This window comes from Pieris napi, chromosome 5 (genome assembly GCF_905475465.1).
Source record: "Pieris napi chromosome 5, ilPieNapi1.2, whole genome shotgun sequence".
Lineage (NCBI taxonomy): Eukaryota > Metazoa > Arthropoda > Insecta > Lepidoptera > Pieridae > Pieris > Pieris napi.
Window position 1 is genome coordinate 3,562,762 of NC_062238.1, and position 23,560 is coordinate 3,586,321.

At 32.4% G+C, this 23,560-nt stretch overlaps 1 protein-coding gene across 3 annotated transcripts in view; it reads left to right on the forward strand.

Annotated features, from left to right (window-relative positions):
* Positions 1-23,560, forward strand: part of LOC125049611 (homeobox protein abdominal-B-like) — an 83,293-nt gene that overhangs the window by 25,201 nt on the left and 34,532 nt on the right. The window contains exon 1 of one of the 3 annotated variants that reach the window (XM_047648998.1): positions 13,043-13,268. The exons of 1 other annotated variant lie outside the window; for it this stretch is intronic. The gene's annotated coding sequence lies outside the window, so the exon portion shown is untranslated. Of the gene's footprint in view, positions 1-13,042; positions 13,269-23,560 lie in introns of those variants that run through there. One more of the 3 variants, XM_047649000.1, reaches the window with a different exon arrangement.

Sequence of the window (23,560 nt, forward strand, 5' to 3'; positions counted from 1 at the left end):
AAGCCCCGAAACTCGGGGATTTCAGCGTTATTGCTTCAGAGGAAGTTATAGGGGTTCGCCTGAGGGGGGTCCTCTTAACAAGATTACTTTGGAGATAAAATGGCTCACATAATAGCGCCCGGGTAAGCCAAGACGGGCGAAGATGCTTTGAAATTAATTTTAAACACAATATTATAATAAATTAAAAACAAATTTTATTTCGGTACAATAAATTCGATAAGATTATTACAGCTGTACCAGTTCGCTATAACTCATATCTTCTTAAGACAATGTAGTATTACCTGGAAATATATCTAAAATATAGATTATATAAAAATTAACAACTACTTGCTATAAGCATTAGGTATATAATACTTTGTCTACACGCTGTTATTATTATTTACTACAAGTATGTGTTTAATTAGTATCGGTACAGATATAAACTACAATATTAACAAACAACCCTTAGAATAACCCAAACTTAAGTATCGATCTCTTGAACCCCACTCGCTTGTTTCAAATTCAATTCGTAGAGTGGAAATAACAATAAAACTTGATCCAACCTGTATCTTTACTTCGCATCACCTGTGCCCAAACGTGAAATGAATATTTACATTCTACAAACAAAAGAACATCTACGTTGTAAGCTATGTGGTAGACAAAATATTTTTTGTGTAACGTTCCATAGACTCACGATAAAGCTGTCAAATAAGATCAAGATTATATTTAGCCGACATCTTTATTTGAAATTGGATTCCTGGAAACAACGCCCTTCGCCTGGCATCATTTTTCACGTAGACTTTACCTAGAAACGTCAAAATATTTCATAGGCGGCACAGAACTATGATATATCTCTATTTTTATAACCGCAAAGTTTTTGTTCCCGCCTACGGCCGTGATAAATCAGAAAACTCAATTTTATTAAGTTGTATTCTGTTTTTACGAGATCCTTGGGTTCTCATTACCGCGTGATGAAAAAACTTAGCCCCATGGCCGAGGATAATTGCGAAACTTTGCGCCCTAAATTTTCAGAAGACAGCTTTAATATTTTACGATTCGAGTGAGGAAAAAAGGAAAACGCAATTCACTGATAAGAACTTTTGTGAGATGCGGATAGTAAAAAGTCGAAAGACATCACGTAGCGAGCAGGTCTGGAAGTTTTATGTTGGCAATTCGGGGCGTGCACAAAAGAATTGCTAACGTGGCTAGATGGCATCGCGCCACCCCGGCAACCGAACGTCTTTGCTATTCAATGCTGAACATTACGACCGTTGCTTACACATAAAATATACTAGCGATATTTAGGCCACACGATGGAAGGTATAGAAAAAAAGCTATATACCTTCAGATCTCTGCAGAATAAAAATATATTTGTAGGCGAGATTATTTTAACTTAGTATGTCACTTTATCCACCTTTAACATATTTTCAACGCCGCAACAGAGCATAAAACATTTTTGCGACTTTTTTTTAAAGTAGGTACCTACCTACGTACTCATACATACCATACCATACATACCAATCCGAAGATGGTATAGTTTTGGGAAATTAACCAAGGACTTCTGATTTGTATACCATGGGCGTTAATGATAATTTTTTTCAGATTTAACTACGCTTTCTGTACTCAATCCCAATACAATTTTTACTAGGTACCTACTACAGATTGATATTTCAATCCATTTCTCATAAACTATTCTAAACTAAACATTTCAATAACCGATCGATAAATCGATCGATCGTTCCCATCGAGGCATTAAAGGCGTTCGTGATTCGATTCCATTCTTCAATTTTTAAATTATTGCTCCTTCAATTAATGAGAGAAGGCCCTTCGTCTCATCCTTGGAAAGAGGTTTATTTTTTTCCTCCCAAATAAGGGCAACGCGTAAAACAAAACCACGCGAGGGACGACCAATCCTTTTTTACAAGGATTTCAAAGCAGGGATTTTCATATTGAAATGCAAATTCTTGATTGAAAAAAATCTGGTTTGGAGATAAGTTTAGATTGTAGATCGGTTATAGAAAACGGCCGTAAAGCGCTGTATTAATCCGTCAGATGAGGAACACTGTTTGATAAATGATAAATTAGTGCACACTTAAATAAATCTACCAACTATATTTATTTTCCAATCTTTCAATACCTATAATTGGAGTGCAACAATTTATGCTTCAATATTTCTTTCAGACAGTCAGGTAATTTAGTTGTTCCCTGCAACATTGTCTTAATGAGAACGAATGATTATTTACGACTATGGGTCACGGGTTGCGTTAGTAATTTCAATACTTTCCTTCATTAAATTTGCCTAATGTAACATTCTATTTAACACTATTAACATAATTATATAATATAATTGTTAATTTAATCTTATTTAATACGTATTTAAATTTATCGCCAACGTTTAAGTATATTTCGTACATATAACAATTTAGATAAGATATAAAATATTTCAAAACTTGTATTTCTCCTTGTATATAAAAAATATTCAAAGGGCGGATGTCTACTTTGTTTTCCATTTTTACTATAACTTATTACAGAACTTTGAATTGTATGCCTTAAGGAATAACGATTATATTTCCTTCAATCGTTATCTCTATCTAAACGAGTTGAATGTTGGCTTCGAAAAAGCCCATAATGTACACACGATATGGCTCGGCCTGGCCGTTATTTCTATAGTTTATTGAAGCTTCTAGTTTCAAGAAAAAAATATGTGTAATAACTTAGAGATTCTCTCGGTAACGCCTTAAGCATCTGAAGAGTAATTGGATAGTGACGTTATGATAATCTTACATTAGATATAAAACACGATGTCGGATATTTTTATTAAAGTTTGAGTCGTAAACTTGATAGCTATGTCTAGTTTAAATCATGCAAGCCGTATTTATGAATACCGAGTTAATGGGAGTTAAAATGCTTAATTTATACTACTTACCTTAGGCCGATATTATTTGATATTTTGGCCATACAATTGTATATACGAGTACAATATTTAGCTGAATCAGCGTTATACCGAATTAGTTCAGATTATTGTTTAATTGGTCAGACCTAATCTTTTGTTACTAGTTGATTATAACTTTAACTGGGCTAGTTATGGTCAAGGACTTAACATTAAGGTATTGTAAATAAATCGTAACACTCCGCCAGTTAGTTTTGTAAAGATTATGAACATTTATTTTTAATATGTGTATGGTAGGGTAATTTAATTGCTAAGTTAATGTTTTAAAAAAATAAAAACACGGGTTTCGATTTATTTTTGAGATGTGTATCTTATCTGTGATTTGAATAGAGTATCGTAAACAGAAGACAATATTCCGAAGCATCACAATGTCAATTCCAAAAATAGGGACTTCCAAATTCTTGATAAGCATTCGATATTCGAAACCAATAAAACGGCATCTATTCGCAAATACATAAAACATCGGATTCTTGCGCACTCTACATAATACTAGAAGGGTTCCAAGTTTTATAGCGAAGAATTTGCATATAAAGTAACCATTGAAGAAAAGCGATCTCCGTTTTGCTATGCTTTTTCGTATTCATTGTTACGAAGGCCGACAGTTCGAGTTTATGGCTCATGATGTTAAAGCAAATAAATAATCGTATCAACAGTTTTTTAGCTTTTGATTTATTTGAGAAAGGATCAACAAAGGTTTATGTTTTGACATTCCTTATAGTTATTGTATATAAAGATACAGTTTTTATAAGTGTAGATTTGATCACGTTTATTCTCACGAAACTCAGCATCCCTAATTATTAATTAAAAGCTTTTTAAGGAATGAACATATGCAATTATTAATTAGAGCAAATGACAAAAATCAATGACTTTTCTTTCTTAATACTAGAAAATACGTAAAAATACCTTTTTCAAAAGCCTAATTCTTAACATATTTATGCCTATAAATTGTATTTAATTTAAAAATAGGCAAGTATTTTGAAAATCTGTATATAATACATAAACGTAAGGTCATACTAAGTAATTAGATGAAAGAGCAAAGCCTGAAATCTAGATATTAGAAATTCAGCATTAATATTTTAATTTATTCCATACATATATTTTATACTTTGAGTCACTACGGAATTCGTATTTCAAGATTAGACGTGAAATATGCTTATATAAAGCGACTAAAAAAAGTTGTGACCGCGGCGATTCCCAATAAAAATGATATTTAATTGAAGCCGATAAGGTGTCAAGTCAGCTAATAAACCCTCTACATTATTATCATGTATCTGTTTTGTGAGATAAATATTTTAATACGTATCTTGTATCAGTAAATGCTTTTTACATGTTTGGTAAACACTTATGGACTTTTTGTGTGGGACTAAGTGTGGGAGTGTACAGACTTAGCTTTTCTTTTGTTTTAGTACTTTGGAACGTGGGGTGTCATTAAAGTTCAGTCCTAATCTAATGACTTGTTATTAATGCATTAATAAATTGATCAATAAATGCTTACTCTCTCTCTTTTTCTTATATTTAGTACCTATATATCGGCTACCTATGTAGCGTCGATGTTTGAATGGCTTTGTGACGTTTTACGCTCAATATAATGGTTATAATTTATGTTATGTGTGTCATTGGTCTTGGTATATAAGTTTTAAATATGTTCAACGTACTGGTGGACTGAAAAACTGTGTCCAGTTTGTGTTTCCACTATTCTATTGTAAACTTCTTTGTTTCTTTCTGATTATGTATACAATAAATAAATTAACGCACAAGGGGAAAAATACAGTAACATAACTTCAATGTTTAAAGTGTTAGTTAAACATTTATAACGTATATAACATACATATTTTTATTTGACATAATTTATTTTTCCTTTTGGTGCCTCTCCATTACTGAAGGTAAGACGTCAGTGTCGTGAAGCGTGTCTTGTCCTGTGCAAGATGCAACAACTCTTTCCCAATCGCAATACCCGTCCACGTTACGAAGCCATGTTTTTTACCATCTACTAACACGCCGTTTACCCGGGATTTTACCCATTATAATTAATAGATGGAGGTGGTAGCAGTACGGCGCAAGACGTAGCTCACGTATTTGATATACGCGTGTATGAATTAAAAAACATATCATAGACGAAATTTCCCCACGCCGCGTTACTCTTTTGACTTTGTACAGAAAAAACTCATAATTTAATTTGCAAATATGCATTTTAAAGGCAAACGCACAATGTTGCCACTACATTTGAGCCGCTACGGAGATAAAACTCAAGTACAATAGCGTAAAGTGATAGTTATGGCTGTTTTTATAGGCAGTTAGATTTATTTTTACTGCACTGTTTGTTTTAATACTCTGCGATCAAGAGTTAGCGACAATTATTGCTCATTGATCATTCATTCATGTTCGCTACCTTATAAGTGATACTTTTAGGAGCGTAAAATAAGGCTACTTTGTTTGATTGAGTAGATATTGAGAACTATACCGATGGTTTTGAAAGATTTGTAGATTTTTTGAAGTTATACTTCTTTAGGCGCGTTATAAAAATTGATGAGAGTGAAATTTTACGATGCGCGCGCACCTGAGACACAAAGTTGTCAGTGTGATTATAGCGTGCGCGAGCGAGATGGGAATAAGACAATCTACAAGTAAAAAGAAATAGAATATCCGTGAAGTTAGCAGCTATGCCAAGAATTTTGAATGAGCATAATGACATTTACCTTTTAAACAAATAAAGGAGTTTTAATTATTTTTTCAAAGAAATTTAGCAATGCTTTTTCACAAAGACCTATTGATACTTAGGTTAAAAGGTTATGAAATATACCTAGTTATTAAATTGAATGAATAATATAATAAAATAATAAATAATAATTATTATTATTATAAATATTAATTAATAAGTGAATAATATACTAAATATTATTAAATTATTAACGTTAAATATTTATTATTAATTATTTATTATTTAATAGTCAAATAAGTATAACTTCTTACGCGCGTACATAAGTACACGCATCCTTTTTTTTTTATTTCGAAGTTTTTCTTTTGATTTGTTTTAAATAACATAACACCAGGACTTAGTCCGTTGCAAAACAAATACAATATTGTGTCGTTAAAATATGTATAGTGATTGTTAAACTCCTAATGATTATTTTGTATACAAAATTAATGTAACTTGAACAAAACTGAATAACAAATTAATTTTGACGTTATAATGGTTCAATAAAATTATGTTTTTGTGAGAGATTTGCATAACTATAAAAAAGAACAATTAGGAAAATATGATGTAATTAATTTGTTCATTAAAAGTACACTGGCACAGGGACCAAACTTTTTAAATTGGTTTTAATTTTCTTTTTATTATTATTATGTAGGTGCAGAATATTGTATATATTTGATTGATATGTTTAGGTTTAAATAAACGGATTTGATGGTTATGAAATATTTATAACAGATAAACACCTTTTTGTATATCCAAAAGTCACTAATCATAGTAAATAAATTGGTCGAACTGTCTATTTGCACAAATATATTGGGTCCTCAGTATCCAATCGTATTAAGTGTTATGTGATTCGCAAAAGGTGAAGCGCCAAGCCTAATCAGGAAAGACGTGGTAATAAAATTGGCCAGTGGTGTCTTAATCAAATTATCCAAACGACAATCGTGAGACGTGATCTCTTTCCCAACTATATAAATATATATATAAATCTTCTGTGCGTGTGTAATTAAACTCCTCCTAGGCGAGAAAAGATTTTTTGTTTGTCCGACGTGTGTATAGGGGCTTATATATATATAGCATGAACTTTTTTGGCGAGCCTAATGACAATCTACAAGAGAGATGCATCGCTTATTCATACCATGACTAATAAACCAAAATTTATGTTTCCAAGTGACCTCTGTGGTATCAGATTTGACCTCAGCGGTAAAAATTTGTATCTACCCCCTCGCGACGGTCAACCTAATTTTGCGAACTTCAAACTATGACAGAATAAACGATTCTAAAGAAGTTACGTTTTTTAACTTGTATCGAAGTGTCCAAACAATAATTTAGACCATATAAAATTCAATGTTTATATTAAAACACAAAATTATAGATTTTGTTGTATTTTATTACAAAATAACCAGTGGCGCTACAACCTATAACTTTTGGCTTCAGGTATCTGTTTTATGTTCATTTGTTTTAACAGACAAACTGTGAATGACGCACGCCGTCAATTTTTAGGTTTACCAAGTGATTATTAATTAATTACGATATTAGAGAACCGAAAAATTATTCGTTTACTGTGACATTCAGCTACAAAACCAATCTTATTAATAATAATAATAATAATAATAATAAGAATAATTTATTTTCTCCCATATAACATTCAACAAACAATAAGACAATAGTTGAAAAGGCATTGGGAGACTGGTTTCCAAACTAGGCAAGAACCTGTGATATGGATAACCAGGCTTCCATTCCACAGCAAAGTCATATTAAGTGGTTACAAAAAGTAGGTACATACTTTTTGTATTAAGAATTTTGTTTGTTGACGTACAATTAATTATTAGAGCAAATAACAAAAGTAATCGCTTGTTTTATTTCTTAATATTTTTACTAACTACTAAATTATCCGTCTTATGTAAGCGTAGAGTAGCTAAGGTTAAAAGGCCTACACAAACCTATACCGTGAACTTATAAAAAAAAATGTATTTAGTGATTTAGCCATGTATTATTAATCTCTGACACATGCAACAAAATTACAATTATTTCTGGGTAATAATAATTTTTATTTTACACAGTACCTATATCACCGGTAAAGAATTAATTCATATGTGATACGGCGGTTAATAAATATAGTCAGTGAAAATACATCTATTTCAATCAACATTCGTAAATCAATTGTTTATTATTGATTAATAGTTTAATAAAGCAGTTACAGACCTGTACGTTATCGCTGTCTTTTTACAGTTTATGAAGGATTTTAGTTTTTTCCATAAACTATGAAACAAAAGAATTTAAAAATTCAGCATGTGACTTCAGGGATGTACCTAATAAATCAGTTTTACAACATTCCCGTGTCATTTCAGTCGCCGAACGGCATAAAATGATAATTTTATTGCGTTCTCCTTCCGTCTTTCGGTTTACGACAATTGTGAAATGTATCGACAGTTTCGGTGTCACCTTAGAGGTGGACCTATCTTAAAATTGCCTTAACACCTACGTGTTAAAAGCTATAATGCTGAAGCATTCACATTCTCTTAGCTCATCGAAACATATGGTGCTTTTCCTCGCTTTCCCCTTAAATTATTTTGGGATGTTCTGAAACCCATCAATCTTTCAGGTGACTAATATAAATTTAATGTTGTATGTCATCTGAATGTGGGAGTTCGTTAAAGTTTAACGTGCATCTTATATTTATATATATAATTCTTCTGTGAGTGTGTATGTCACTGAACTTCTCTCAAACGACTGGACCGATTTTGATGATTTTTTGTGTGTGTTCAAGGGGATCTGGGAATGGTTTAGATTCACAAATCAGCCCGGCAGGTGGCGCTGCAGTCGGTACTTTCATACTTTAATATCCTAATAGCTTGAAATATCATGCAGGACAACGTCTGTGGGTTTAGATTACTATATTTTTAATAAGTAATTTATTAACTTGAAAAATCTTAATTAATTTTCACAACCGATACCGGACAATGCCGGCAGCGAATTATATCTTATTTCGACCAAACAATGCAAAGAGGTGATGAGAATTTGGAGAAACTGATCGTGGTTGGTAACACAAGGCAAAAGATCACGTGGCTGTTCATCAACCAGATGGACCGATCAAGTGAAAGACTTATCGTCCTCAAAAACTATACCCTGTTATATTAGAGGCGCTGGACAGAAACCGATGAAAACAAATTGTCCGCTCCAGATGTTTCCTTGTTGATGACGCTAAAACATGAGCTACCGACTGAAGAGAAAGAGTTGTAGGTTTATAACTAATATTTTAACATATCTACGCAATTTACTAGACATTTAGTTTGTAAGAATTTTCGTTTGAGAAGTGTTTTTTGTACACACAAAGACAAAAATAATTCAGGAAAGTAAATAATACAGATTAATGATTCACTTTTAAAGAAAAAACTTGTTCAACTTAGTCACCGTGACCACGCACGCTGTAATGCACGCGAAACGTCGGATAAATTTAAAATTATGTTAAATAGTTGTTAATTTATTATTATACATAACTTTAATCCGGTTAAAAAGTTTTTTCTTTAAATGTGTAAAGGTTATGTCAATCAAAGACAATACAATTATTCACTTATTTAAGTGCGCAGTGTTAATTTCGTTTCAGGTCCATTTTCTAAATATTTACTACAGAATTATCCGATACAATATCCTTAACAATTAATTTTTCTCAACTCTTATATGGTAGGAAATGAAGCTCAGACATTAACACAAGGGTTGTTTCACTACAATCGTCTTGTTTATAACCCCACTTCACTTTTACAGCTATAAACGGTTCCTATAAAAACTATTTCACTACCTCATCAGCGGGTTTACTTGTGAATCAGTGGAAAATAAATCGTTTTACAATGCCAATAAATAAATAAATAAAATTTAGATTAACGTCGTGATCGTCACTTGTTTTTAACCTAACGTAATAAAAAACTCCAAGGAGGTACTATTCGTCATTTATTTTTTATAAACGGGTTTGTTATCATTTGTTGCGTCATGTTGTAAAGAGAGAGAGTTATTACATAGAGTATGAGTGAGAGAGAGAGTTTGCACTATATCTCCTGTGTACGTGGCCAGTCCCAATAGATTCATCTTAAGAAATGTGCCGAGAGCGAAAAGCATTTGACATAATATGAAAGTTTTTTAACCTTGTGTGAATTTACAATTAACCTAATTGTGAATTACGGAAATTGCCTTATTATTTACGACTGAGCTTGGGGGATAAATATAAAATAAATAACGGTTTTTTTACTTAATAACTATGTAAAAATGTTTTTGATACGCTCAAGCATGTAATTTTTATTTTATTCCTTTTTGAAAATGTTCTTCGTTTTCAAAATCCCAATATTGCAGGCTTATATCTGAATTAAGTCATATAATTAAGACAAAAGAAGACAGCGTGTGTAATAAACGGACAATGATGGGGTCTTCTGCATTAATGTGAAGAGTCATTAGGTACGTGCCTCCATTGATGAGCTTTTCCAAGGGGCTGTTAATTTTGCAAGAGGGCGTTATTTTCTTCTTTCTTTTTAGGCGAGTTTTAATTTAGGGTTTGAGTGTGACCATTTTGTTCCTTAAACGTTTTGGATGCTTTATAAAATAAATAATTGTCAATAAGTTATTTTATATATATATTAAACTATAAAATGTAAATAAGTTAACATCTTTAAATGTTTTTATTTAAGTTGAACGTCGGTTATATGTGTACCTACTTTGTTATAACACATTATACTTACCTAAAATTATTTGCAGTGCTTTTATATAGAGAGTAGATTTTTAAAATTGATTATAAGGAAATACAAATATCATATATTTACGATTATTCATTCATTGGATTGACCGCGCGTGAATACTACATTGCCCACACCTAAAACTGTCTAGATCTAGTCTAAATTTCTACTATAATATATATTAATCTGTACTACTGTTGTTTCTACAAACGTTTGACTATTAAACCGATTATTCAACGTTAAATGTGGTGCTAACATAGTAGTTTCATACCAGTATAAAACCTGTCACACCGCTAAAAGCATCTGCACACACGCAAACATCTTACCGGTTATGTTCTATGTGTGCGTTGGTATAGATTAGCGCGGGTCGCCGCGCAAGCTAACGTCACAAAATGGCTGCCGTAAAAACAAGTGAAGTGTGCGTTACGTTCGGGCGGGGCGAAGAGGGGACGGGACCCCAGCCAATGGCAGCAGGCATCGCGTTCTCCCGCCAACTCTGCTCTTTCGTTTATGGACGTTGTTTTTCCTTGGCGCGCTTTTTCCCGATTTTTGCGGGAAACTGTTTTGTGTGCTTTGTAAGCTGCTACAATGTGGCTTTTAGTGTTTTTCTTTTTATGGTTTTATGAGACATCTTTGATGTTTGGTTATTTTTATATTTAGTTCATTATTTAAATTTAAAAAATCTTTTGCTTATGATCTATGTTTTAAAATCAATGACATTTCCCAACGTTTATTGGTATTTAAAAATTTAATACAATAGTAACATAAGATTTTAGATATGTATAAAATTTACCTAAACAGTTCAAACCTAGTGAGCTGTATAAAATATCTATGTATCTACCTAAATAGTAACTAACATACTAGATAATAATATTTTATATTACTCTAATACGTTAGACTAATTTATACGTTAAAATCCGCAGCTGCATCTCTGGTATTTCTAAGTAATTTATTTTTAAAATATCTATACACCGGCTTCAAAATGTTGTATCTATAATTATACCTCTACACATAAAACAAAACTTAATCCAACAAGATAATAAAAAGTAAAGTTATTTAGTACAAGACAAAACTCATCAGAAAAGTTGCACAGTAATAATTTATCCCAAGATGGAGGCATCTTAACGTCTTGTAATATCTTCTACTGACATATTTATTGTTTCCATGGGGCGGGGGATGTTTCTTTGAAGGGGAATATAGGAACAAATATTTTACAAGATGTTCATAGAAAAACATATATCTTGATCTCTGTTTTAATCTATTGATCTGATAAAAATATTGAGACATTTAAAATTTAGAAAAATACGCAGGAGGTTATTGTACATTTTTAAATTTCGAACATAAATTCGTGCAATCAAGATAATCTTTTGCCATATCTATACGTTTTTAAATTTTGAACGTTAGGACATAAATTCGTTCATAAATAGAACCTTAATAAAGACGTAAAAATAATGATGACTAACAAAGTGTTTGGTGTTCGATATTTCTGTCGAGGCGTACCTACTGTATGGTTAGGGCGTGTTTATACAGGCGTCTCTCAGCTGCAGAGTAAAATTAAAAACCGGACGAGTTGGACAGGGTTATCAAAATAATTTACGACCAATATTGGAACCGGACCTATCGTATACTAAAATTGTATTATATTCAACACCTATTGTGGGAATCGCTACTATGTTTATTATTATACTGCTTTCTTTAATATTAAACAGTTGATTTACGAAAGAAATTTTAAAGCATTTTTTACACTATGACTAAATTTACCACAATAAAACCCGTTGCAAAGCCTATAAAGCCAAAGTTTGAAATTTGTATTTGACATAACTATGTTATCTTTAATTTAAACCAAATTATGTCATGGCGTAGCTCGTAGCACATGACTTGGAATTATACGTACCTACACAAAAGACATTTAGATTTTTAAAATGTAGGTAGGAATACTTCAGCCGTTTTAGCTTTAGTAAATTTTGTAGTAAGAATGGCAGCCCTGAAAACCGAAACGACCGCCTTCGGCTCCAGGCTCGGGTCGTCGACCGACCGCTGACTGAAATATCGCAATATCTGGCTTGCCTTAATCCCGAGCGCGAGTTTGTGCCCGGCTTTAACCTTAATATTGTTAGATTTATGCCCGTCTACGCCTTATTAGGGTACGTTATTACTATTACGGTGTTTGTAATTTCATTTGAAAATGGTATATACCAAATATACGGATATTCCGCATTCCAAATTTGAATTAAACTATGCTACAAATTTAGAACAGGATTTTTAAATGATTGTTGTTGCTGACACTTCCTGTACAAGTGTTCTATTTTTAAACGCTATAAGCAGTTCGATGCTCTTTTAGGTTGGTAAGTCAGTGATCAACCCGTAAGATCTCCTTTAGGGATGCGTGGAAATAATAATGCTTTTCGTCTCAAAAGTACGTTCCATAGATCCAGTGCCAGCAATAATTTGAGTCATAACCGTCCCATTGTTGAGAAATATCGAATGAATACCGGAATACTCAGGAATTTTTCGTTATTAGTCACTTTAGCTTGTGACATGAATTAAGACATTTCGCAAACCACAAAATACGTTGGCTTATTCGTTATTTACATAGCTACTAGCCTATAAATAAATACCGGCTCACTCACACGTGCACAATATGACGTTGTTTTAAGTTTATTTTATTTTTATACACAGGCGTAGAGCGCGCGCGGCCTGTAATTTTGCGGTGCTCGTCGCGCTCAGGCGCACGCCGGACAAAGATGGCGACGCTATCAATATACTAAGTTCGAAATTCAAATGTGAAGGCTCTAAATAGAAGTTCCATTAGCTTCGTTATCGAAAGTGCTTGAGAACGTTTTCAAGAGCATGTTAATACCCTCCACGGTTATGACTCAGATATGGTTATGTGTTTTGTTTTATGGAGATGCACAATATTCATGTGAGTAATGATTAAAATATTTTTAGAGTATTTACTTTGAGGGATTTCCTCTATTTTTATACAGGTATACTTTGTATCGTTGTAAGTACTCGGTTTTTATGAGACAATATTCTTTAAATATAACTCTTAATTTATATTATTTTTTCAGACAGTTTTCTTTTCTTTAAAAGCATTCTCATATCTTAAATCTTGTTTAGTTTTTACTATTTCCTCCCTAACATATTCTTTAACTAAATCTTATGATCACATTGGTGTCTTTCTATAAAAAAAAAATATTAGAAAAGAAGCGCGCTTAAGTTAAAACTTCAAATGTGAACCATACCTAAACATATTTATTTAGTCCACAAATATTTGATATTAAATAATATACCTATGTTATGGTAGATACAATTGAAAATAACAATTTATTAACAAGTTAAGCACTTAAAATGTAACCATCAAACAAAACGTAGCCTTTTAAATAATATATATTTATCATGTAAAAAAATCTTTTATAAAAAAAATGCTAACATACAGTAGGCAGTCGTGACAATTAGTGATATCCTTGCTATAAATTGTTAAAATATAACCACGACTGAAATTCGTGAGCGCGGCACTAAACTGGATTCGTGTTACACGTTTGCATGAAACCAGCTATTTGGTGATCACTATGGTATCACATTACTATCTAACCTACAATACCTTTTTCATTAAAAAAATAAAAATTAAAACAGTGGCGCTATAACCTTTTTAGGTCTGGGCCTTATATTTCTGTATCTGTTTTATGATCATTTGTCAATCTAATAGGCGAGAAGGTAATCAGCCTCCTGATACACGCCGTCGACTTTTGGGTCTAAGGCAAGCCGGTTTCCTCACGATGTTTTCCTTCATCGTTCATGCGAATGTTAAATGCGCACATAGAAAGAAAGTCCATTGGTGCACAGCTGGGGATCAAACCTACGACCTCAAAGAGGAGAGTCTTTTTCTGAAGCCTCTAGGCCAAGACTGTTTTTACAGCCTTAGAAAAACAATTTACAGCCTTTCAACTAAAGTACTCTTTCGTCTCTTTCTGTTCATTGCATTTACACTGTGATAAAAATACACAAATGAGCACTACTGAAAAGAGTTCATTTAGCTGGTTTTTATGAACAGGGTAAATATAGAGCACTATTTTCTTGAAGGACCCTAAGTCGAAATGGTTCGGAAATACATCGGTGGGCAGCTGTTTCCACATAGTAGTGGTGCGTGGCAAAAACTGTTTTTTATGGGATTAAAGCGGGTAAAAGCCTTCTCCAAAGCATTTCACTTTTTGTAATTTTTTGCTATCTTTCCCCCTTCATTATTGCAATTTCTTCTGTCCATATGGCAAAAGGCAGGTCTCAGGATCTTGTGCCTTGTGGATTTTTTAAGATATACACTTGCTTTCGATGTCTCTACCTATTCTTGCTCTACCTTCTCCATCTCTTCGTTCTGTGACGTGATATTTTTCGCACATACCTTTGCCACATGAGTTACGGTCAATTCTTACACCATGCCATGTGCCGACGCATACTTGATTTTTTATCGCAAGCCCGTTATCGTGCCCGATCATAAATCTGTTTTCGAATCGTGAGTCGCCATTGTTGGAACGAGGTTGCAAAATCACCCCACACGAAAAACACCGCTATGTTATCAGCTTAAAGCGTAATTTACGATGTCCGATAATTGTTTACTACGTGGATTCGAAGGGTTTATTGTCGCATTGTACCTATGCGACGTAAATACTAGGCTAGGTTCTTAAAATGCCAAACTTATTTACAGCGGGGGCGTTGGAGCCGTACTGCACGTAGATAATGACTTGAAATACCGTCCTATGGGGGTTTGAAAGAATTATGTCTTGGAAATTTTATTACTATTTGAGTAGGCGTGTAGCGTAGTAGGTAGGTTCTATTATAAGATGTTTAAGAGAATGGTTAAGTTTGATTTCAACACGTATGAAACTTAAAAATGTGCTACGTTAATATACATGCCTAGCTGAGATAAATGCGTTTTAGTAATGACCACCAAAAATGTATGTAGGTCCTTACTCGACAAGCTCTAACATCACACAACAAAAATACTAATTTAATAATTAATAATAATAATTTATTTAATGTAAGAATATGGTACAAAAACGTTAAGGTGGTACAATCGTGAGTTCGCATATTCTGCGCGCAAATTGGTCTTAAGGAATTTTACATTATTAGTCAAAGTCAATTCTTATATTATCTGGATCGTACATATATCTTATAAAATTTATATCAACTACAGTGGCTCACGCAAATAATCATTTATTGAATAGTACATATTATAAGTCCATGGTATATTTCCAAGTAAGTTAATAAAAGAAAAATTAAGTCCTTGCAATTCTTGATAGAGAATGTATTAATTATAGGGTTTTATTGGCACAGTCAATAGTCATTTATAGCTCTCTCAGTGAGGTTCAATTACGTTGGATTAATTCATCAAATGAGGCCGTTCCGTGAATATTGCTCATACCAGAGTAAATTTACTTTATATGATTGGATATGTTCGGGATTTTGTTGTTAGTACTATCTACCTTCTTCATTAAATTAAATCAGCATAATTGCACCGTTTTATTAAGGTATCTGTCTCTTTTCATCACAGCATAAATGCAATTTGACAAAAAGGAACAAAGAATTACTTTAAGGAGTGTAATTGTAATTAGACTTTAGCTCTTAATAAGTTTTAATAATCATCACATTTTCCTCTATATTTCATCTTCACTATATTAGATAAATGTTATAATTTTTTTTTAATTTTTAGTTAGCTTTAATTCAAAATCAAAATGCATAATATTAATTCATTTGATTAAAGGTCAAACTAGATGATGTAGTATATAATAAACCATTTTACATGATAATGTGACTCTAACCTTTAAAGTCCCTATTAATTATTTATGTACATATTCTTGCCTAAATACATTATATGTGACAACTCAAGGAAGTACCTAAATCATGTATCTCTATTGGTTTTAAATGCGAGAATGTGTGTGAACGGATATAAATTTAATATAAGTACCCAATGATTTAGTAAATTAAGTCATAAAAAATTTAAATGTGAAATTCAAGCGCCAATGTTGATTTCACATGAATATAGTGTAGTAATACAGTGTACATAATTAACTCGGATATATTATATTTTGTTTGCTACCTACCAGGCTTAAATGGATTGATATAGCTGCAAATTTTATTTAACTTTAGGCTCCTGTCAGGTATGAAATGTTTTTAGTAATTTGGTGACATGTAGGTATTCTTGCGTTAACCTTAATATAATCTTGTATATAATATTCTCTTTAAATAAGCCTATTATCTTTAAAATTTATGTTGTGTTCGTTAATGAAGTGAAATGAATAAAATATAAATTACTAAGCTACTGGAGGTTTAATTTAAGAAGCTTTTTAAATATAGCAAGGGGCAATCGGAGATATTAAGTGATATCTCCGCCCTTGGATACACATTACCCTAAGGCGCAGAAGTGCCTTAAAACAATTATTTGAAAAAATCCTAGAAAAGCACATTTACATTAAGGTAGCCACATCGTTAATCTTATAGTTTCAGAGGAAATTTTATGATAGTATAATAAAAAATGAGCCCGCACCCGAAAAGTTTGATTTATTAGATCTAGCAATTAGAGCTAGCCTGCGGGTCTCTGCGGGAGTGATTTATGATTCAGTGATCATGCCACGTGATCTATTTTATGAAGTCCGTGTGGTTTTGACGCCATCTTGGAGTTATTGCGGTTGTATGACGTTTAAAACTCTAGACGACTCTATTCAAAAGATCTTTAAATATTATGGAGTTTGACTTTAAATTTTTATATCTTAATATAATTTATAATAAAGTACCTATACTGCGCTGGTACTGTGTACTGTGTATCTACATCTGTCCATGTGTGATCTTAGCTCAAATATTCAGTTTAAGTAGGTACATCAGAGGGATGGTATTGAAAAACTCTTTCGGGTACAAAACACCTTAACACTTGGATACAGTAACGTTGCAAAAGATACTATAATCAGCTTAGATAGACATGGTGCAACTTCATACAATGAATTTTTAATATAAAAAAATTAGCGATCAAAAAGATAAGTAAATAATGTAAAGTTATATTCTTTTCATCCGTTGTACGCCCTTGATTTAAAAACTGACAGTAAATACAGCATAATCTTTTGCGTTTATAAGTGAATACTTTTTAAATGCAATAGGCATAAAAACGAATCCATCTAAATCTCTTGAAAAATAACACATTCATTTATTTATCAAATCAACTAAATCAAACCAAGACTGTGTATTTTTACTTTACGAAACGATACAAGCAGTGCGTTACAGTCAAATTTATTTTTATATTATTACGTAAATATAATGTTGTAAAGAAAAGCTATAAAGGTGACACTTACATGTAGATCAGCTTTACATGGGGCTGATATGCTGTCGACGCTTCGATAAACAAATCCTCGCTACAACCCCTCTATCGTGACTGTAAACCTTAAATATGAAACGACACGAACACATTGAATACAAATGTACCGATTTACTATATTTACGATACGTAAAACATGATATTCCATAACGCAATACACCCATTCCAAATCGCTGTTGCCACAAAACTATCCAAATTTAAAATTCGAAAGTACCACAAAAGCCAAAATATTGAACCGAAAATGCAAATCATATCGAGAACAATTCGTGATAATCGTTTATTGTCTATGGAACGAGATTCTTTCGTCCCTTTAACACAATGCCGGCAATTTGCCTAATGCGTATCGATAATTTATGAAAAGGTTACGCAAGGCTATTGTTAAGATACTTTCGGTTTCAGCGTACTGATTTGCATAAGGACAAAGCCCTTACAATCCTTTTCGTTTCACTTTTAAAACTCAATTGTTGACATTTTTAGTCGAGTAATAAATAAATCAAGAACTTTATTCGGTCGGACGCATGTGGCTTACATTGTTGTATATGACTAACAGGTTACATTGTATCGTACATAATGTACTCGTTGTCCCAGGGGGACAATATGTGTTCATATATTTTCTTACCAAATTGACATTTATTATTTTCTTCGTGCGGGATCAGAATCATGAATGTAAGGTATGTTTAATAAAAGCATTTTTAATCACTCATGATAGGAAACCGTAGTTGTTGTTAACTTCTTTAATTAGTTGCTTAAACTAGTAGGAGCCTATATTCCTCCAATAGTTCTAGCAGCCATTTCTTTATATTGCAATCCTTTTTTGATTTTTTTTATGGATCAGAGGGCCTCGTACCCAACGAGGCTCACTCGATGTTAAGTGATACCACCGCCGACTCGCACAAATTGTGGCCTTTTAAGAACGCTCTTTTCTTAAGTAACCTAAGTCGGATTGATTGGGACATTCGGTGTTTATTAAATAGTGAATATTTCCGTAACATACAGTGTACGTCTCCTGTAGAACTAAAGCTTGTAGGTTTCATATTCGATGCCTTACAGGCAACTGAACAAAATCGCTTGAGGTACTTCTTCCCTGTAGTTCTTTTTATTTAGATTTTTACATCCTAACCTACTTACGGAACTACCGTCACTTACTATGTATTCTGTAGAATAAAAGCTTGTAGGTTTTATATTCGGCGTTCAAGAAACTAAGCATAGTCACTTGAGGTAATTCTCTCTCTATTTCCTTTAATTTTGATTTTTACATCCTAACCTATTTACAGAAGTACTGTCACATGCTGTATGTCGTGTATAACTAAAGCTTGTAGGTTTTATAGTCGTCGTTTAGGTAACTGAGGAAAATCACTTAAGGTACTTCTCCCCAGTATTTCCTATTGATTTTTACCCACCAAACCTCATATCAATTTCACTTACAACACGTTTTCTTATCTATTTTATTAACCGGTCATTGATGGTAAAATGCCAATAACACACATCATTATGGCGTATAATATAATTTTACAACTTTAGGGCAATAAATAAATTGACTGCCGTTTGTACATTTTATTACGATTTAAAAGTCGATGAATGTTTGAAACGAATAATTGATTTATGTTGGTTATTAATGTTAATTTGATGCCGTGTTAAGTAACGCTAATTTTCCCGTTTGTGATTTAAACAATGTTACCATAAAATCTTTTATTAACGACTTAATTAATTTGAGAGATTCGAATATTAAATATTTGTAACTTAAATAATTAAAAAAATAATAATATGTATATTTTAGATAGCACTTTCAATATTCTATAATTGTTTGATATAAATAGTTACATAGGAATGTTTCCATATAATCTAGAATAAATGCTACAACCTTCTACGATCCGCTCGAGTGAGCTTTGAAACATCCTAGAGTTTATTCCAGGATAAAGGTAAATACACATTAAAATCGATATAGTCGATAACGGTACGTTCGCGATCCGATATGTGCATTCGTAAGTTGTCCGTGAATCCAAATTGTATAGAATATTTCACCACACCGAAATCGGACCGAGAACGAACTGTGAACGGTATTTTGGTGATCCAGCATCCTAACATTCACTCACAAAAATAAGGGAGGATTCTTAACACTTCTAGTTGGTTGTGGTTTATGTGAGAATACACCCAGTCCATTCAGGTATATAATGTGTGAAATGAATTAAATCATAAACCCATTTCATTAAATTAACACCTTTATAAAGTTTACGGCTAGTAATTTCAATATCATTCACAAACATATAAAAATGATATACGCTCGTAATCAACCCATAATGTACCTAGCAATTCATCACTCATATGTTAATGATCGGTGTTTTCTACAAATGTTTAAGTCAAACACGTGTTAATATCCAATAAAATGGTTTAGTGGTACATAAAAAGTTTGGATTTATAACGAACTTACTGTAGTCCCGTGTCGGTGATTATTATCAAGTTTCATTGAGTTACACTTTTGTTTTTGCTATTACTTCCGACGGGTAATGCTGTACTAATATTTTTACTGCTCGTTTAAAATACATCAATTTTACGCTATGCAATATAGTTTTGTACGCGGCAAATCAAAGTAAGTATTTGTTTATTTTGTTTTTCTTAGATTTAACTAGATCATATTTTCCAAAAACACAGCAAACCTCTATATGTATATTATATTAAATAATTATATAATATATAATTATATATATGTATATTAAATAATTTTTAATTATATCCAACACACGAATATATCTATAGTATTTACAAGATTCAAATTTCAAAAGTTTGGTCCCTGTAGCAGTGTACCTTTAATTCTGGCAGCATTCCCTTGCTGTATTGTGATACTTATTCGTTGAGCGAGAAAATCACCAGCTCTGGTGATCCTAAGCAGTATTAGGATATATAATTCTCTGTAACCTATTATATTTATCTACTTTAGCTTATGTTTTCAGGCAGCTTAGAAATTTGCACCTAAATATCATTATTCGGTAAGCCTAATTCTTTAAATATATTAAGAACTTTTTACACTCTCTGCAACTATCTCAACTTTTGCCAGTATAATATGTTCTTTAAATACCTCACGATCGATAAATAGATATTTTTTATCGCAACGTTCGTATCATATAACGAATGGAAGGTTCTGAAGTACCAAAAAAAAAAGTTTATAAAATTTAAACCATTTTTCTGTAATAATTCAAACTTATACATATATTTCACCGCATTTCGTGGTATTTATCTGTACTAAAATAATATTTCTTGAGCATTTACACACACACGTATACATATATATAATCTCATATTGCTTAATATTATCTACTTGTAATCCATGATTAAAACAAGTTCGATGTTCACCGCCCACGAGATAGGGGACAACTCATGGCGTGGGAGCGGTATCTGGACCGGGTTGGTCTGGTCGGGCAGAGTCGTAAACATACAGAATTAGTACTCCATTTAACCGGGGAAAAAACTAATTTAAATTTAGACGCGTTGAATGCGAGCGAGTTTAGTTATGAGAACAGAATACTTCAATTAACAAGGATCGAAATAACACGATATCTTACGGCTTTCATTTCTAATGTGCAATAAATCTAAAGTCAATTTAAAATTATTTATTTTAGAATAGAAAAAATGTATATATATTTATATATTCCAATAAAACATCCATATACATAAGGCGTCCATATTATTTAAAAAAGCTTATTCATGTGTTTTTTGTGAGAGAATACTTTAATAATGGCTTCAGAATTAATCAAAATAATTTCGAAACTCTTCTTCCCATGTCCATCACTTTTATACATTGAATTGAATTATAACTTTCCCCATAAACCTATCAAACCAGAATTAAAACGTAGATAGGGGTAAGGGCCTGAATTTTATTGGTATTTTATAAAATTATGGGAATCATATTACTGCGGGTCATATTTGTTAGTACGAATTTTGAGGTTGATTCTTTTGCATTACATTTTCTATGAAAAAAGCCTATGGGTTATAGTAGCAGCAATTACAACGACTATCGTGAATGTAGTAGTAGAATACGTTACTTTGTAGTAGTACCTATTGTTTCAGCGTAGGATACTGAAAGACCGCTTTTAATAGCTTGTTTTTCTCTATATAGACTAAATGTTTCTAGTAATAATTCCTAGAACCAACTATAAGTATAGAACGTTAAAAAATAGAACAATCTCAGCCATGCGTAAATCATGAATAATGTATGGCGCTTAAATTTACTACGAGTTACAGACCATTTCTTCGGGACTATGAGTTGGCCAAAATTATATTATACAAAGGATCCAAGGGACAGCTTTTTATTATTTATGTAATATTTTGCAATTTTTTTAATCAGAAGGGTGGATCCCCTCACTAAAGGGTGGGCCGGGGATTGAATTTATTGTCCTATGTAGATAAACATATCAATTTGTTAGTGTTTTGTTAGCGGCATAAATATGTAACAATTGGTGGACTAACATGGCGTCAGTTTAGATGACGACTTTAAACGATATAGTACTGTTGCGGCACTGTGATTAAAATAATTGGAAGTGATTGCTTTAACGATAAAATATATGATCGTAAGTGATATTTGTTTGAATATTTAGTAGAAATATTTATGAACTGCAAGGCAAAGCTATGAAGCATTTTTACGAACGTTTTATTTTCTAATTTGATCGAAATCAAACAGAAATTATAGCATACTTTTATAAAGCTATTAAATAATTTATATCAGTAAATTTTTCTGCAACAGGTAACAAACTATTAAAATTGATTTCGCAATTTTTAATAATTATTAATTTACTTACGTTTTGAACAATCTGTTATAAAAGAGGTTAATTTTCATCTATTAGGATGTAATTTATAATTTGCGGAAAAAAAACGTTTAATAAATAATATATTAAGAATACGTAAAGTAACTTTTTATTATCTAAACCTTAAGTGACCTTAAATACCTAAGTTTTATTACCTTGGATGGACTGCGAAAGGGTTCAAAAGAATGCAGGCTTGGCTTTGACAACATGGAATTCTAAATTATTTGTACGATATTCCATCGCATAAAAATCTCTGCGCAGTGCTGGCCTAGTTGGCTTCAGCGTGCGACTCTCATCCCTGAAGTCGTAGATTGTGCACCAATGGATTTTATTTCTATGTGCGCAATTTAACATTTGCTCGAACCGCGAAGGAAAACATCGTGAGGAAACTGGCTTGCCTTAGACTCATAAAGTCGACGGCGTGTGTCAGGCACAGGAGACTGTTCACCTACTTGCATATTAGATTGAGGGTTGGGTTTTAAATGTCGTCGCACGAATTTGATGATATTGATTATGCAAGAGTCTCGGGGAACCTTCACACTTACACTTAGAACACCTTCAAGTAATTTTTGCTGCCGGAAACGCGTCTAAGTATTTATAATGTATTGAAATTTGTAAACAATCCGCCATTTTCTACTTTTCTATTGGTTATAAAAGATGTGACGTTCATTTAAAAAAAGCGTGTTTTTAATTAATCGATTGTTAATTATAACTTAGTATCATAACATTAACTCAGTATCATCAAATTCGTGCGACGAAATTCGAAACTGTTAGGCTTAGATTGATTTGGAGGTCCAGACCTAAAAAAGTTGTAGTGCCACTGATTTTATTAGAATCTCTTCGGAGTCACTTTTTCAGTAAACCATGTAGCACCAGATCGATTTTATCCATGAATCGATTAAAAAGCGAGCGAATAAAATCGATTCTCCCTCAAATTGAATAGTCGTAAAATGCAGACGCAGTTTTAATGTTCGTATTGTTTACATGGCGGCGTCACGAGAGTAAACGCTTGTCGATAATTGATGATTTGATTTACAACATCACTAAACAACCGGTGTT